Source organism: Hyperolius riggenbachi, chromosome 7, assembly GCF_040937935.1.
Source record: "Hyperolius riggenbachi isolate aHypRig1 chromosome 7, aHypRig1.pri, whole genome shotgun sequence".
NCBI classification, from domain to species: Eukaryota; Metazoa; Chordata; class Amphibia; order Anura; family Hyperoliidae; genus Hyperolius; species Hyperolius riggenbachi.
Genome location: NC_090652.1, coordinates 214,125,102 through 214,143,819, shown reverse-complemented (window position 1 = coordinate 214,143,819; position 18,718 = coordinate 214,125,102). Strand labels below are relative to the sequence as shown.

Sequence of the window (18,718 nt, the reverse complement as noted above, 5' to 3'; positions counted from 1 at the left end):
GGCAGGGTTTTCAAACTTGCCACAGTTCCCCACTTGGTGACTGGGATTAATATTCAGTTAAGTGGGTGGAGCCTACAACAGCCAATCAAAATTCACCTATTAGTTTTGAAGGGGAATATTTTAATTACTGCCATTCTTCCACTGTTAATGGCAGAGGCCTCAAACCTGTTACAGTCGGTCATTGGGTGACTGAGGTTAAAATCCAGAAAAGGGGCAGAGCCAGAAACAGCCAATCAAGTTTGTTTGATTGATTTCAGCCATTCTTATACGGTTAGTGGCAGGGTTCTTAAATTTGCCACAGTTGGTGAGTGGGTGACTGGGATTAATATTCAGAGTCACTGTAACGATCGGTGTAACACAGAGAGGATCTGATTACCGGTGATCTGCAGTATCACCGAAAATACAGATATATACCTGATTATTGATGATCTGCAGTATCACCGATAATCAGATATATCTCTAACCTCTGGAAACCTGAGTAAAATGAGTGTTTGGTGCAACAGTAATACTTTGAGGAGAGCACCCTATAGAGGGTGCTAAGGCAGTACGAGATACTGCTCTGAGACAGGTTCCTTCCAAGGGCCTGAAGCTCCCCAAGGGGCGGAGTCAGGCTGAGAGTGGGAAGGACCAGCGTGTGAGTGACACCAATGGAGGGATGTCACAAACAGACTGTGAACTATCTCTAGCTGGGGAGATAGTTTTCGAGGTCGGACAGGCCAGGTCGACAACACACAGACAGATAAAGTACAGAGACAAGAGACAGATGCGGAATCCTAAGACTAGCAGAGTTTGGCAACAGAGTATCAGATATAGAAGTACCTAATCAGAGATCAGAAGTATGGTCAGGAAAGCAGAAGGTCATAACAAATAATCAACAATGCCTAGACTTGGGTGTGAGCTCCAAGATCATCAACACCCCGGAACTGGTCTAGATGATAACACAAGTCCAATAATAGTAGCAGCGCCAACAGAGTCTTCTCACATGGATCCTGGCACCTTAAATATAAACAAACAGAAGGGGATTCCCCCTAGCGAGTAACGCTTAGCCACCTCACCCGTGTGCTCAAAGAAGGGTGATTAAAGTGCATAGGCTGTCACCAAGTATAAGAGGGAGATAACACACTCCCCCCGTTTTCCCCTGCTCACCAGATGCAAATCTTGTTCAATGCATATCAAATCCCAAGCCGCAGCATCTATAAGGTACAATAAAAGCAGCTTCTCATAGCGTAAAAAAGTTTTAATAAAGCGCCAATGGCCCCAATAAAATTACACGTACATAGGTATACTTGTAAAATCGCATATAGTTACACAATCGTAGCTCCGGACGCTTCCTGCGCATCCCCGGCTTGTTCCTGTTTAGCAGCGTGCGTGCGTCCTCCTAGGCTCCGCGCTCCGTTATGCCGGTGGATGCAGACCCACGCGCACAATCTGCCGCGTTGGACGCGGAATCAGCCGCCTTGCTCTGAGTACCTGCAGCGGCTTTTCCGCGTTTCCTCACAGTACCCCCCCCCCCCCTGAGGAGTGGACTCCGGACAGCTCCTACCTGGCTTCCCAGAATGTCGGGCGTGGAACTCTTTCTTTAATTTATCCGCGTGCATGCGACGCTCAGGTACCCATGTTCTCTCCTCAATACCATACCCTTTCCAGTGAACTAGATACTGCACTGAGTTCTGTACAACACGTGAGTCTAAAATCTTTTCTACTTTGTACTCAGGTTGGTCATCTACCATCACAGGAGGAGGAGGAGCGGGACCCACATGAACTGCTGGCTTAAGCAGGGAGACATGAAAGGATCTTACACCACGCATGCTGGCAGGAAGATCAATGGCATAAGTAACACTGTTGATCTTCCTGGTCACTGGAAAAGGGCCCACAAATCTGGGTCCTAACTTGGGCGAGGGCTGTTTCAGGGTCAAGTGACGCGTGGACACCCAGACCAAGTCTCCTGGCCGGAACTTCCACTCTATGGAGCGTCTCTTGTCAGCTTGACCTTTCTGACTTTGAAAAGCCTTCTCCAAATTATCTTTCACGCTCCCCCAAATGTTCTTAAATGACTTCTGCCATGCCTCCAAAGCTGGAAACGGAGTGGAGGCTACTGGCAGTGGGGAGAACTTAGGCAACTTTCCAGTTACCACCTGAAACAGTGAAAATCCAGAGGACGAGCTTTTCAAATTATTGTGCGCAAATTCTGCGAACGGCAAGAACCTGGCCCAATCATTTTGCGCATCCGCAACATAACACCTCAAAAACTGTTCCAAAGACTGATTCACTCTCTCAGTCTGACCATTGGTCTGTGGGTGGTAGCCCGATGAAAATGACAGTTCCATGCCCATTTGATGACAAAATGCCCTCCAAAATCTAGAAACAAATTGGACTCCCCGATCCGACACTACGTTTTCCGGAATGCCATGTAAAACATGGACGATAAAAAGATCGGCCAACTCCTGGGCCGAGGGGAGTCCTTTCAAGGGCACAAAATGGTCCATTTTGCTGAAACGGTCAACTACCACCCAAATGACCGACATGCCTTCAGACCTCGGAAGTTCACCCACAAAATCCATGGACAAATGAGTCCACGGCTCATTCGGGGTGGGCAAAGGCTGCAAAGTTCCCACAGGTGCCAGACGGGAGGGTTTACTTTTAGCACAAACTGCACACTCTCTAACATACTCCTTGCAATCCGTTGCCAGAGAAGGCCACCAAGCACATCTGGCAACCAAGTCCTGTGTTCTGGAGGCTCCCGAATGTCTCGCATTCTTGTGCGAGTGGAACATCTGTAAGATCTGGAGACGAAATGGCAGTGGTACGAACATAACCTCTTCAGGCTTTCCCTCAGGGACATCCTGCTGGAAGGGACTTAAAGTCTCTGTCCAGTCTTTCCAAGTCTCTGTGGCTGCCAAGACAACTTTCTGTGGGATAATAGTCTCTGGGTCTGAGGGCTGTGCTGTCTCCGGTTCAAAATATCCGGACAGGGCATCCGCCTTAATGTTTTTACTACCCGAAGTGTACGTAATAATAAATCTAAATCTCGAGAAAAACAGTGACCACCGAGCCTGACGGGGGCTTAATCTTTTATCCCCCTCAATGTATTCCAAATTTTTGTGATCAATGTAAACTGTAATCGTATGTTCTGCTCCTTCTAACCAATGACGCCATTCTTCAAAGGCCAATTTAATGGCTAGGTGCTCCCTGTTGCCTATATCGTAGTTTTTCTCTGCTGGTGAAAACCTACGAGAGAAATAGGCACACGGGTGTAATCTTCCCTGCAACCCGGAGCGCTGAGACAGCACAGCCCCTACCCCGACCTCCGAGGCGTCCACCTCCACAATAAAGGGATAGGAGGTGTCAACATGTCTCAGGATGGGTGCAGAGCAAAACAACTCTTTCAAAGTGGAGAAAGCAGCCAGGGCTTCCGGGGACCAGTGGTTGGTATCTGCCCCTTTCTTTGTGAGACTGGTGAGGGGTGCTATGACTGTGGAGTACCCCTTTATGAACCTTCTATAGTAATTGGCGAATCCTAAAAATCTCTGGAGAGATTTTAGTCCCACTGGCTGAGGCCATTCCAGGACAGCAGAGACCTTGGCAGGATCCATAGAAAGGCCCGAGGTGGAAATTATGTACCCCAGAAAAGTGACGGATGTTGCCTCAAAAATGCATTTCTCCAATTTAGCGTAAAGCATGTTCTGTCTCAGTTTGCTCAGAACAAATTTGACATGAGCCCTGTGTTGGGTGAGGTTGTCTGAAAAAATAAGTATATCATCTAGGTATACCAGGACAAATTTACCCAACACTTCTCTGAATACTTCATTAATAAATTCCTGAAAAACGGACGGGGCGTTACACAACCCAAAGGGCATCACCAGGTACTCGTAATGCCCATCGGGTGTGTTAAAGGCTGTTTTCCACTCATCGCCCTTTCTGATCCGCACCAGGTTGCATGCCCCTCGCAAGTCCAATTTTGAAAAAATCTTAGCGTAAGTGACATGAGTGAATAAATCGTCTATCAAAGGCAATGGATAGCGATTTTTTACTGCGATCTTATTCAGACCTCGGTAATCAATGCATGGCCGAAGGCCTCCATCTTTTTTCTTTACAAAAAAGAAGCCTGCTCCAGCAGGTGACCGGGAAGGGCGGATGAATCCTTTAGCTAAATTTTCACGGATGTACTCCTGCATGGCCACTTTTTCAGGCTCAGATAAATTGTAGAGATGACCTCTAGGGGGCATACAACCAGATCGGAGATCGATGGGACAATCGAAAGGGCGGTGTGGAGGTAATTTATCGGCAGCCTTGGGACAGAACACATCTGAACACTCGAAATACTGTTCCGGAACTCCCTCTACATGAATACTGATCTGACCCAAGGTCACCTTCACTAAACCATGATGGAAACAATGGGCTGACCAGCTAGTTAGCTGACCAGTGGCCCAATTTATCTGTGGAGAGTGAAGGTGTAACCACGGCATGCCAAGGATGACTGTGGAGGTTGTCATGTGTAACACAAAAAACTGCAATTTCTCTCTGTGCAGTACCCCTATAGTGACCTCCACCTCTGGTGTTTGAGACAGAGGATGGTTACGTTGCAGGGGGGAATCATCCACTGCTGTAACCTGGATGGGTGGATTTACCGGGGTAAGCGGAATACCCAATTTCTTAGCAAATTCGTAATCCATAAAATTAGCCGCTGAGCCTGAATCAATGAAGGCCTCAGAGACTTCCGATTTCTCTTCCCATGTAATCGTACAAGGAAGAAGCAATCGTTTATCCTCTAGGGGTAAGAGTCGTACGCCTAGGGTATTACCCCCAACTACTCCTAGGCAGTAGCGTTTCCCGACTTTTTAGGGCAATTTCGCACTCTATGACCCACCTCTGCACAATAAAGACACAACTGCTCGGAAATCCTGCGTCTCCGCTCCACCTGAGACAATCTGGGCTGACCAATCTGCATTGGCTCGGGTGGAGGTGAAACGGAAGGAGGTGAGGTCACAGGAGGCGCAGCGTAGGACACCATCTTAACATTGTTTCTACCCCGAGTCTGCCTTTGATAACGTAACCTGCGATCAATCCTAATGGCCGATGAAATGGCCTCATCGACGGTTCTAGGTTCAGGCTGACTTAACATTAGATCAGAAACCTCATCTGATAACCCTGATTAAAAAAACAGTCTAAAAGGGCATAGGTGTCCCACCTGGCTGAAACTGAACACCTCCTAAATTCTGCAGCATACTCCTTGACCGGACTCTTGCCTTGACGCAACAATTTGAGCTTCCGCTCAGAAGTCGAGGCAATGTCTGGATCGTTGTAAATTATTGCCATAGCTTTAAAAAATTCATCTACCGAGGTTAAGGCTAAATCTCCAGCGGGTAGACTGTACGCCCAGGTCTGAGAATCGCCTGATAATAAAGTTTTAATAAATGTAACCCTTTGGGCTATAGTTCCTGAAGAATTAGGTCTCAACTCAAAGTATGATAACACTCTACTCCTAAAATTTCGGAAGTCAGATCTGTGACCGGAAAACTTTTCAGGTACAGGCATACGTATGTCTGTGCTAGAAGGGGATCACACTTCATCCACAGCCGTCTGGAGGGTTTGTATAGACCCGGACAAAGCGTTAATTAACCACTTGAGGACCCACCCTTTACCCCCCCTTAAGGACCAGCATTGAATTATGTGATCTGTGCTCGGTGGGCTCTACAGCCCCCAGCACAGATCAGGGTGCAGGCAGAGAGATCAGATCACCCCCCTTTTTTCCCCACTAGGGGGATGATGTGCTGGGGGGGTCCGATCTCTCCTGCCTGCGTGTGGCTGGCGGGGGGGGGCACCTCAAAACCCCCCTCCGCGGCGACATTCACCCCCCTCCCTCTCCTACCTGTCCCCCCGGTGATCGGGGCTGCACAGGACGCTATCCGTCCTGTGCAGCCTGTGACAGGACGTCCCCTGTCACATGGCGGCGATCCCCGGCCGCTGATTGGCCGGGGATCGCCGATCTGCCTTACGGCGCTGCTGCGCAGCAGCGCCGTACAATGTAAACAAAGCGGATTATTTCCGCTTGTGTTTACATTTAGCCTGCGAGCCGCCATCGGCGGCCCGCAGGCTATTCACGGAGCCCCCCGCCGTGATTTGACAGGAAGCAGCCGCTCGCGCGAGCGGCTGCTTCCTGATTAATCAGCCTGCAGCTGGCGACGCAGTACTGCGTCGCTGGTCCTGCAGCTGCCACTTTGCCGACGCACGGTATAAGCGTGCGGTCGGCAAGTGGTTAATGCCCGGTGACTACCCAGCACTTGGTTGATGTTATCCACCGAAGTGGTAAGTGCGCCCAGGCGGTAGGTGGGTGCGTCCATTTGCATCTTTTGGTATGGCGTTCTGTAACGATCGGTGTAACACAGAGAGGATCTGATTACCGGTGATCTGCAGTATCACCGAAAATACAGATATATACCTGATTATTGATGATCTGCAGTATCACCGATAATCAGATATATCTCTAACCTCTGGACACCTGAGTAATATGAAGTTTGGTGCAACAGTAATACTTTGAGGAGAGCACTCTATAGAGGGTGCTAAGGCAGTACGAGATACTGCTCTGAGACAGGTTCCTTCCAAGGGCCTGAAGCTCCCCAAGGGGCGGAGTCAGGCTGAGAGTGGGAAGGACCAGCGTGTGAGTGACACCAATGGAGGGATGTCACAAACAGACTGTGAACTATCTCTAGCTGGGGAGATAGTTCTCGAGGTCGGACAGGCCAGGTCGACAACACACAGACAGATAAAGTACAGAGACAAGAGACAGATGTGGAATCCTAAGACTAGCAGAGTTTGGCAACAGAGTATCAGATATAGCGAAGAGTGGTCAGGAAAGCAGAAGGTCATAACAAATAATCAACAATGCCTAGACTTGGGTGTGAGCTCCAAGATCATCAACACCCCGGAACTGGTCTAGATGATAACACAGATGGTAACAGGATCCCTAGACTAAGGTGTGAGCTCCTTGATCATCAATACCTTGGAAACTGTTCTAGATATTAACTCAGATAATAACACAGATGATAACAGGATTCCTAGGCTAAGGTGTGAGCTCCCTGGTCATCAACACCTTGGAAACTGGTCTAGATAATAGCTCAGGTAATAACACAGATACTGACAGAAGGTCTGAGTGCTACCACATAGTGATCGCAACGCCAGACACCAGATAAATGACCAGCACCCAGTATATATACCCCAGCGCTCTCCAGCGCCACCCTTAAGTGCTGGACCAATGAAAAGTGCTGGAATTGTCAGCTGACCGGCTTGATCAGCTGACACCCCTCTGACTGTCATAAAGGCTCTGCCTCTCTGCGCGCGCGCGCGTCCTCCTGAACCTGTGTGGACTATCAGTCCCAGCCACACCAGACATGTGTTGTAATGTTTCTGCTGTGTTAGATGCGGAACCAGCCGCACCGCTGTCCAAACATGCGGCGGTTCCTTCGCGTTCAGCAGTACTGTCAGAAATATGCCTATGCGTGCAAACATCCGCGTCTGACGCGGAATCCGCCGCCTTGTTCATAAGACATGCGGCGGTTTCATCGCGCTCCGTTATGCCGGTGGATGCAGACCCACGCGCGCAATCTGCCGCGTTGGACGCGGAATCAGCCGCCTTGCTCTGAGTACCTGCGGCGGCTTTTCCGTGTTTTCTCACAGTCACCTATTGGTTTTAAATCGTCAGGTCGGTGTTTCTGCACATGCACAGGCGCGCAAAAGGGGCCTGCAAGCGAACATCATTGAACACTTACTGCGCCTGGTGACGTTCGTACGCACCCACGCAAAAGCGCGGATCCGCAGATAGGTGGGCGATAGTTACAGGCTGGCTGCAGGCGGGACATTGAGGAGGCCTGGAGCTGCGGAGAGTGACCCAAATGATTTATAGGGGCTGGAAGAAGCCCCAGGTAAGTAAAGAGACATTTATTCATTCGCCCTGGAAGTCCTTTGCTTGAAAATGGTAGAGATCCTGCAAGGTGCAGTAAAAATTCACATTTTAAAGACATGATTAAAGGGAAAAAAAAGTCAATGCTTCTCCTAGAGGTGTATCTGCCTTGATAAGAACATCCTGAAACGTAGTAACTTTCATAGATTTATAGCCTTACATTGTTATGAATGTCCGAAAATTACTATCTATTTTACAGTATTAAATATTTATTTTAAATATACCCTATCCTATTAAAAGGTATTTGCAATAATACAGCTTTAAGGGCTGGTGCACACCAAAAAACGCTTGCAGATTTGCAAAACGCTAGCGTTCTTTGAAGCGTTTTTTCTTATTATTATTATGAAGCGTTTTGCGGTTTTGTGTAGCGTTTCTTGGAGCTTTTTTGTGTAGCAGATTTAAATATTGTTACAGTAAAAGCTGTTACTTAACAGCTTCTGTAACAAAAACGCCTGGAAAACCGCTCTGATCTGGCGTTTTTCAAAGCGTTTTGTGTTTTTCCTATACTTAACATTGAGGTAGAAACGCCTCCAAAATCCAAAAAATGCTGTAGCCCGGCAGTATGCGTCTCTGCAAAACGCCTACCGCTCTGGTGTGCACCAGCCCATTGAAATACATTACCCAAGCTTTTCCACATCCGTAAGCAGTCATCCGCAAGCGGAACTGAAAACACAACCAAACCCGCTTGGTGTGCATCAGCCCAAAGTGAACAAGTGTGATTTCCCATTGTATCCCTCTCGAATATGTATGTTTATGCCCCTGAAAGTCAGGCACACATCCAAAACCGCTGTATATAGTGAGCCAATAGCTTATACATCGAGTTTTTTTCTCATCAGTGTATGACATGGATTGATGTGGATTTATGGGATAGGGCTTGGACTATCATTACAGAATACCCAGATAGTGATCCAGAACCACTAGGAAAGTACCAATAGAAAAAATTATTGCGCTAGGGTGCCCACAGTATCACTTCTATTGGTAATGCCGGTGGTGCTCTACACTTGGGTACATGCAGACATCTAAAAGGAATTAGAGCGCTCCATTGCGTTTTACTATAAATCATTTAATTTGAAATGTTAAACGTTCTACTTACAAGATTTAAAATACAATTGCGCATATAACAGATAGTGAAAAAGGATGCCTTTTTGAAACGCACGTAGTTACCAGGATTTCCCTAACGAGTGTATACTGCGAGGCCTGGACAACGCGCTGCTGTCCACAGCCCGATATAGTCACTCACACAGACGTAAAGTCATCCTGTTTCACCATCTGTTATATGCTCAATTGTGTTTTAAACCTTGAAAGTAGAACTTTTAACCTTTCAAATTAAATGATTTATGGTAAAACGCTATGGAGTGCTCTGATTCCTTTTAGATGTCCACTAGGGAAGTATAAGAGGCCATAAGAGATTGAAAAGTGCTCTTACTGAAAAGCAATGCTAAATATAATTTTGTCCAGGGCTGCCATCAGAAATTTCTGGGCCCCACTCTGAGAAAACCTACTGGGCCCCCCACTCCCCTCCCCCCTATATTTAAGGTGAAGCCCCTATATTTAAAGGCCTTGATTCACTAACCGGCACTAAGCCTTATCACTTAGTGGGCACAAACTATAGCGCTAACCAGGGGCGTAACTAGAAATCACTGGGCCCCCCTGCGAATATTTGGATGGGGCTCCCCCCATAGGTGCCAAATAATCGTAATGGGGCAGTGTTTCACTGTAAATTAATTGTAAAGTGGGCAGCATTTCACCAGACAATCGTAATGTGGGCCAGAAAATCGTAATGTGGGCCACAAAATCGTAATGTGGGCAGCAGTCACCAGAAAATTGTAATGTGGGCAGCGGTCACCAGAAAATTGTAACGTGGGCAGCAGTCACCAGAAAATTGTAACGTGGACAGCATTCACCAGACAATCGTAATGTGGGCAGCGTTCACCAGAATATCGTAATGTGGGCCAGAAAATCGTAATGTGGGCAGAGTTCACCAGAAAATCGTAATGTGGGCCAGAAAATCGCAATGTGGGCAGCAGACACCAGAAAATCGCAATGTGGGCAGCAGTTACCAGAAAATTGCAATGTGGGCAGCAGTCACCAGAAAATCGCAATGTGGGCAGCATTCACCAGAAAATCTCAATGTGGGCAGCAGTTACCAGAAAATCGTAATGTGGGCAGCAGACACCAGAAAATCGCAATGTGGGCAGCAGTCACCAGAAAATCGTAATGTGGGCAACAGTCACCAGAAAATCGCAACGTGGGCAGCAGACACCAGAAAATCGCAATGTGGGCAGCAGACACCAGAAAATCGCAATGTGGGCAGCAGTCACCAGAAAATCGCAATGTGGGCAGCAGTCACCAGAAAATCGCAATGTGGGCAGCATTCACCAGAAAATCGCAATGTGGGCAGCAGTTACCAGAAAATCATAATGTGGGCAGCAGACACCAGAAAATCGCAATGTGGGCAGCAGTCACCAGAAAATCGTAATGTGGGCAGCAGTCACCAGAAAATCGCAATGTGGGCAGCAGACACCAGAAAATCGCAATGTGGGCAGCAGACACCAGAAAATCGTAATGTGGGCAGCATTCACCAGAAAATCGCAATGTAGGCAGCAGTTACCAGAAAATCGCAATGTGGGCAGCAGTTACCAGAAAATCGCAATGTGGGCAGCAGTTACCAGAAAATCGTAATGTGGGCAGCGTTCACCAGAAAATCGTAATTTGGGCAGCAGACACCAGAAAATCGCAATGTGGGCAGCAGTCACCAGAAAATAGCAATGTGGGCAGCAGTCACCAGAAAATCGCAATGTGGGCAGCAGACACCAGAAAATCGCAATGTGGGCAGCAGTCACCAGAAAATCGCAATGTGGGCAGCAGTCACCAGAAAATCGCAATGTGGGCAGCAGACACCAGAAAATCGCAATGTGGGCAGCAGACACCAGAAAATCGTAATGTGGGCAGCATTCACCAGAAAATCGCAATGTGGGCAGCAGTCACCAGAAAATCGCAATGTGGGCAGCAGTTACCAGAAAATCGCAATGTGGGCAGCAGTTACCAGAAAATCGTAATGTGGGCAGCGTTCACCAGAAAATCGTAATGTGGGCAGCAGACACCAGAAAATCGCAATGTGGGCAGCAGACACCAGAAAATCGCAATGTGGGCAGCAGTCACCAGAAAATCGCAATGTGGGCAGCAGTCACCAGAAAATCGCAATGTGGGCAGCAGTCACCAGAAAATCGCAATGTGGGCAGCAGTCACCAGAAAATCGCAATGTGGGCAGCAGACACCAGAAAATCGTAATGTGGGCAGCAGTCACCAGAAAATCGCAATGTGGGCAGCAGACACCAGAAAATCGCAATGTGGCCAGCAGTTACCACAATATCGTAATGTGGGCAGCAGTCACCAAAAAAAAAAAAATGCCCCTGTAAAAAAAAAACAAAAAAAACAATTCACTTACCTGTCAGCAGACTCTCCCGGCCTCTGGTGCGCAGCTCCTCCAGCGACGATCCTCCTGTGCACTGTAGCACATCTCCCGCGCTGAGTCTGACAGGCAGAGTGCAGGGCTACGGCAAGATGGCCGCCGAAGCCCTGTAGTGGAGACACAAATAGTCTCCAGTACAGGGCTTCGGCGGCCATCTTGCCGTAGCCCTGCTCTGCCTGCCGGAAGAATATGCAGGCTGCTGGAGCGGGGCTGCGGGGAATGAACTGGCGTAGCGTCTATTAGACGCTGCGGCCAGTTGAGCACCTTGCTGGGGGGTCCCGAATCGGGCGGGGGCGGCAGCGCTCCCCCCGTGCACAGTGAGCGGGCCCCCGAGCAGCCCCGGGCCCCCCTGCGGCTGATGGGGTCGCATCCCCGGTAGGTACGCCGGTGGCGCTAACCTTACCTGAGGTTAGTGTGTTTTATCTGAGGTTAGTGTGTTTTATCTGAGGTTAGTGTGTCTTATCTGAGTTAATGTGCCTTATCTGAGTTAGTGTGCCTTATCTGAGGTTAGTGTGCCTTATCTGAGGTTAGTGTGCCTTATCTGAACTTAGTGCCCCTTAAGTTGCTTTGTGCACACTAAAAGATGCACAAAGCTACATCGCGCACGGCACAGCGCACACAGCGTAATGCGTCGATCTTTGCGAGCAGTGTGACGATTATGTCGCTCACGCTATACAGTATATGATGCGTCCATAGGGTCGCATAGGATGCGACCATAACGGTGCACTGATGCGCTGTTTAGGTTGCATCCTATGTGACCTTAAGGTCGCATCATGTAGAGTATAGCGGGTGCGATGTTATCGTGCAGTGCGCAATGTAGCTTTGTGCATCTTTTAGTGTGTACAAAGCTACTTAAGGGGCACTAAGTTCAGATAAGGCACACTAACCTCAGAAAAGGCACACTAACTCAAATAAGGCACACTAACTCAGATAAGGCACACTAACTCAGATAAGGCACACTAACCTCAGCAGCGGTGGACACAGCCAGCAGTGGGCCCCTGTGCAAAATTCCAATTGCGGGCCCCCATGACCAACGGCGTGAGAAGCAAAAAATGGTTGTGGCTACAACCTGCAGCGCGCGAAGAGCGCGGAGCTAACTGTAATTTAAAGTGAACCCGGGGTGAGAGTGATATGGAGGCTGCCATATTTATTTCCTTTTAAACAATACTAGTTGCCTGGCAGCCCTGCTGATCTATTTGGCTGCAGTAATGAACTGAATTACACCAGAAACAAGCATGCAGCTAATCTTCTCAGTTCTGACAATATTGTCAGAAACCCCTGACCTGCTGCATGCTTGTTTAGGGTCTATGGTTGAAGGAATAGGCAGAGGACCAGCACGGCAGCCAGGAAACTGGTATTTCTTAAAAGGAGATAAATATAGCAGTCTCAATATTATTCTTACCTCAGGTTCCCTTTAAAAGTGCAACGCAATGACAATGGGCCCAAGTTTTGGTGACCCTTTCCCCAGAAAATTCACATCATTGTGCAGGTTTTCTCAAGAAAATACATATAATGTGAGCAGATTTGACCAGAAAATACATTCAATCATGTCAGCAGATTTGACCAAAAAACACGTTCAATCATGTGGCATATTTGACCAGAAAACACGTTCAATCATGTCGGCAGATTTGACTAGAAAATACGTGCAATCGTGTGGCAGATTTGACCAGAAAATATGTGCAATCATGTCGGCAGATTTGCCCAGAAAATACATGCAATCATGTCGGCAGATTTGCCCAGAAAATACATGCAATCATGTAGCAGATTTGCCCAGAAAATACATGCAATCATGTAGCAGATTTGACCAGAAAATATGTGCAATCATGTCGGCAGATTTGGCCAGAAAATACATGCAATCATGTCGGCAGATTTGCCCAGAAAATACGTGCAATCATGTCGGCAGATTTGACCAGAAAATACGTGAAATCATGTCGGCAGATTTGCCCAGAAAATACATGCAATCATGTAGCAGATTTGACCAGAAAATACATGCAATCACGTCGGCAGATTTGACCAGAAAATACATGCAATCATGTCGGCAGATTTGACCAGAACATACATGCAATCATGTCGGCAGATTTGCCCAGAAAATACATGCAATCATGTAGCAGATTTGACCAGAAAATACATGCAAACATGTAGCAGATTTGCCCAGAAAATACATGCAATCACGTGGCAGACCTGCCCAGAACATACACCTTAATATAAATAAGTAAAAAAAAAACATTTACTCACCTGCAGCAGCAGACCTCCTGTCCCAGCCTCTGTCCGGCGCGCAGCTCCCATGGGTGGGTGGGTAGGTAGCCTGGTGGGTGGTTGGGTAAGTGGGTGGGTAGGTAGGTAGCCTGGTGGGTAGGTAGGTGGATAGGTGGGTAGGTAGGTAGCTGGGTGGGTGGTAGATAGGTAGGTAGCATGGTGGGTGGGTAGGTAGGTAGCCTGGTGGGTAGGTAGGTAGTCTGGTGGGTGGGTGGGTAGGTAGGTAGCCTGGTGGGTGGGTGGGTAGGTAGCCTGGTGGGTTTGTAGGTAGGTAGCCTGGTGGGTAGGTAGGTAGCTAGGTGGGTGGGTAGGTAGGTAGGTAGCCTGGTGGGTAGGTAGGTAGCCTGGTGGGTGGGTAGGTAGGTAGCCTGGTGGGTGGGTAGGTAGGTAGCCTGGTGGGTAGGTAGGTAGCCTGGTGGGTGGGTAGCCAGGTGGGTGGGTAGCTGTTGGGCTAATAGGTAGGTAGCCTGGTGGGTGGGTAGGTAGGTAGGTAGCCTGGTGGGTGGGTAGGTAGCCTGGTGGGTGGGTAGGTAGGTAGCCTGGTGGGTGGGTAGGTAGCTTGGTGGATGGGTAGGTAGGTAGCCTGGTAGGCGGGTAGGTAGGTAGCCTGGTGGGTGGGTAGGTAGGTAGGTAGCCTGGTGGGTGGTTGGGTAGGTAGTTAGCCTGGTGGGTGGGTAAGTATCCTGGTGGGTAGGTAGGTAGCCGGGTGGGTGGGTAACTGGTGGGCTAATAGGTAGCTAGCCTGGTGGGGGTGGGGGCCCAACTCAAATCCTCCCTCCCTCACCTCGGGGGGCCCCCCTCCCGCCACGCGCGGCGGAAGAGCAGGAGAGTGGCAAATATAGGAAGTCTCTGGCGGTTCCAGCAGGCGCTAGAGGTACAGCCGCCTGGTCTACACTGTCTCCTCTCCTCTGTATGTCGCTCGCTACTTCCTGGTTTAGTAGCGAGCGGCATACAGAGGAGAGGAGACAGTGTAGACCAGGCGGCTGAACCTCTAGTGCAGCCTTTCTCAACCTTTCTACCCTGGAGGAACCCTGCAAATAACTTTTGGATCTCAAGGAACCCCTGGAAACATTTTTTTGATCTCGAGGAACCCCTGCATTTATTTTGCAGGAGGCATGGTCTTTGAAAGTATGTGTGGCTGTTTATTTCACTACCCCTATTACACTGTCACTCATTCTATTGTCTCCTGAGCCCCCAATTTATTGCTTCTTGTTACAGTACCCCCTATTATTGTGTGCTCTATTATACTTCCTCCACGATGGGGGAAAATGCCAAGGAACCCCTGCAGAGTACTCAAGGGAACCCTGGTTGAGAAAGCCTGCTCTAGTGCCTGCTGGAACTGCCGGAGCCTCCATATATCTGCCGCTCTTCTGCCGCATGAGGGGGGGCCCCCGAGGTGAGGGGGGATAGGAGTCAGGGCCCCCAAGGAAAACAAATTATAAAAAAAACCCCAGCAATACTTAATGGGCCCCTGAAGCAACGGAACTTCAGGGGCCCTCGTGCGGTGGCACGGCCTGCACATCCGTATGTCCTCCCCTGAACCTCAGATAAGGCACACTAACCTCAGATAAGGCACAATAACTCAGATAAGGCACACTAACCTCAGATAAGGCACAATAACTCAGATAAGGCACACTAACCTCAGATAAGGCACACTTAGCGCCGGTTAGTGAATCAAGCCCAAGATGTTCACTGGTGGTAAGCAAAGTGCTGTGACACATAATCCTATGGGAAAACTCTCACTGCAGTACTTGAGCAGTGCTTGCAATTTGCAAATCGCAAACGCGCTGCATGAAGCGTTTTCTCAGCTATCACAATGTGATTCTCATTCATTGAAATGAGAAAAGCAAAGCACATTGCTCATTGACAGTCTGTACATTATGTTACAGACTTGCAGCTGGGACTTATATTTGTGGGATTGTTCGCCGGGCCCCATTCTGCAGTCCCACCTGAGATGTACTGAAGGCGGCCTTGATTTTGCCTTCTTAAACAGAAGGTATTTGCAATAAATCAGCTTTAAGTGAGCAACTGTGATTTACTATGATTTATCTCTCCCAAATATGTAAATTATCTCTTTAGGCATACATCCCAAACTGCTGGTGTATAGTGAGCCTATAGCTATTACATTTTACAGAACCACAGCAATCAAACTTGCATACAGCTATTTTGGAGTTTTATTACACATCAGTGTATGCCATGGATTGATATGGCTCTACTGGATAACTGCAAATTTAAACATACCCTATTCAGACTAAAGATATCACAATGCTCCTAACTAGTAGGGACAGACAAGGACCACTGCATAATTTCCTGAAAAGTAAGCAGAAGCCAAAACACTTCTGTTTGGTTGAGGAAACACTGCTGATAACAGCACAGGGCTGGAAAGTCCGGTCCACCTTACTGTCCCGTCGTCCCATCAGCGGATTGGCATTTTTGCACGTGCGTGGGCGTGTGAGAGTGCCTGCATGCAAATGTGCCCACATCATGGGACGCATACTGCGCCCGGTGACAATCACAGATTTTACCTCTGACCATCTGTAACTGAAAATTAAAATATGAGACTCTGTTCTATGTAAATAATGTTATATTTACCATTAGTACTACACATACAATTATGTCATACGTTTATTTTCAGTTCAGGTTTTGTTTTAATGCTCTCTCACATAATCTCATCTCAGCTTGAGGCATAATAACTCATTCTCGCTGTTCTGGTTTCCTGAGCAAAATAAACACAAACTTGTAGCGACAGTACAGAAAAAAAATGCCTTTAGATAAGGCGTGTAGTAGCTGTGTCACGGCTGTGTCCATTATTATATGCAGTACTATCATGCAAGTTTCTAGATAACACTACAAACACATGAAAAAAATGCAGTTAAAATTACTGATTTCTTACCAGTGCATGGTTACAAATTCAGAATATCCACAAGAGATGCATGCAGCAGAAATGCTATGTATAGAAGCAAACAACATATCAACAGCACAGAGAGTGTGCACTGCAGTGCTGAATAGGAAACACCCTCCACCCACTTCCGTGTAATCTTTGAACAAGATATTCTCATAGATTCCGCTGCTAGCCTGCTTGAGAGATAACTGGGTCACTTTTGACAGTCAAAGTACAGCTCAACCTGTAACCTTCACGCATGAACAAAAAAAAGTATGCATAATAATAAAATAGTGTATTAGACTAGCGACTATGATAGGAATAGATTGTCAGCTCAGACGACAGTCAGTGACATGATTATGATTAGACTATGACTATGGTAGGATTACATTTTGAGTTTCTCAGAGGTCGAGGACAGTCAGTGACGACTATGTACTCTGTAAAGTGCTGCAGAAGATGTCAGTGCTATATAAATAAATAAATAATAATTATATGGTAGGACATTACACTATGACTATGGTAGGGATTAGATTGTGAGTTCCTCTGAGGACATCCTGTGACATGACTATGTACTCTGTAAAGTGCTGCAGAAGATCAGAAGATGTCAGTGCTCTATAAATACATAGTAATATGGTAGGGCATTAGACTATGACTATGGTAGGATTAGATTGTGAGCTCCTCTGAGGCAGGGCCGGGCCGAGGCATAGGCTGGAGAGGCTCCAGCCTCAGGGCGCAGTGTAGGAGGGGGCGCACAATTCATTCAGCTGTCATTCCTAATTGTGTATGAAGCAGAAAGAAATAAGAAAAAGGGATACATAGCAGCGACTGCAAGCCAGATAACTAGATATTAAGGTGTTGGGGAGGTTATTGGCCCTGTGGCCCTCTTAATCTAATAGCAATCAGTGTGTGACAGCTGAGGTGGGAGGGATGGAGGGGCGCACTTTGGTGTCTCAGCCTTGGGTGCTGGAGGACCTTGTCCCGGCTCTGCTCTGAGGACAGTCAGTGACATGACTATGAACTCTGTAACGTGCAGCAAAAGATGTCAGTGCTGCTATATAAATACAGTGGCTTGCAAAAGTATTCAGCCCCCTTGAAGTTTTCCACATTTTGTCACATTACTGCCACAAACATGAATTAATTGTATTGAAATTCCACGTGAAAGACCAATACAAAGTGGTGTACATGTGAGAAGAACTAAATAACTGCAAAGTGGGGTTTGCACAATTTTTTTCACCTTTTGCTGCAATTACAGCTGCCAGTCTTTTAGGGTATGTCTCTACCAGCTTTGCACATCTAGAGACTGAAATCCTTGCCCAGTCTTCTTTGCAAAACAGCTCCAGCTCAGTCAGATTAGATGGACAGCGTTTGTGAACAGCAGTTTTCAGATCTTGCCACAGATTCTCGATTGGATTTAGATCTGGACTTTGACTGGGCCATTCTAACACATGGATATGTTTTGTTTTAAACCATTCCATTGTTGCCCTGGCTTTATGTTTAGGGTCTTTGTCCTGCTGGAAGGTGAACCTCTGCCCCCGTCTCAAGTCTTTTGCAGACTCCAAGAGGTTTTCTTCCAAGATTGCACTGTATTTGGCCCCATCCATCTTCCCATCAACTCTGACTAGCTTCCCTGCCCCTGCTGAAGAGAAGCACCCCCAGAGCATGATGCTGCCACCACCATATTTGACAGTGGGGATGGTGTGTTAAGAGTGATGTGCAGTGTTAGTTTTCCGCCACACATAGCGTTTTGCATTTTGGCCAAAAAGTTCCATTTTGGTCTCATCTGACCAGAGCACCTTCTTCTGCATGTTTGCTGTGTCCCCCATATGGCTTGTGGCAAACTGAAAACGGGACTTCTTATGCTTTTCTGTTAACAAAGGCTTTCTTCTTGCCACTCTTCCATAAAGGCCAACTTTGTGCAGTTCACGACTAATAGTTGTCCTATAGACAGATTCCCCCACATGAGCTGTAGATCTCTGCAGTTCGTCCAGAGTCACCATAGGCCTCTTGACTGCATTTCTGATCAGTGCTCTCCTTGTTCGGCCTGTAAGTTTAGGTGGACGGCCTTGTCTTGGTAGGTTTACAGTTGTGCCATATTCCTTCCACTCCTGAATGATCGCGTGAACTGTGCTCCGTGGGATGTTCAAGGCTTTGG

General features: G+C 47.6%; 1 protein-coding gene across 2 annotated transcripts in view; it reads right to left on the bottom strand.

The window, feature by feature from the left end:
• Positions 1-16,668, bottom strand: part of LOC137524819 (caspase-8-like) — a 162,896-nt gene extending 146,228 nt beyond the window's left edge. For both annotated transcript variants that reach the window (XM_068245161.1, XM_068245160.1), the window contains exon 1: positions 16,579-16,668. The gene's annotated coding sequence lies outside the window, so the exon portion shown is untranslated. The remainder of the gene's footprint in view (positions 1-16,578) is intronic.
• Between the last annotated feature and the right edge of the window lie 2,050 nt (positions 16,669-18,718).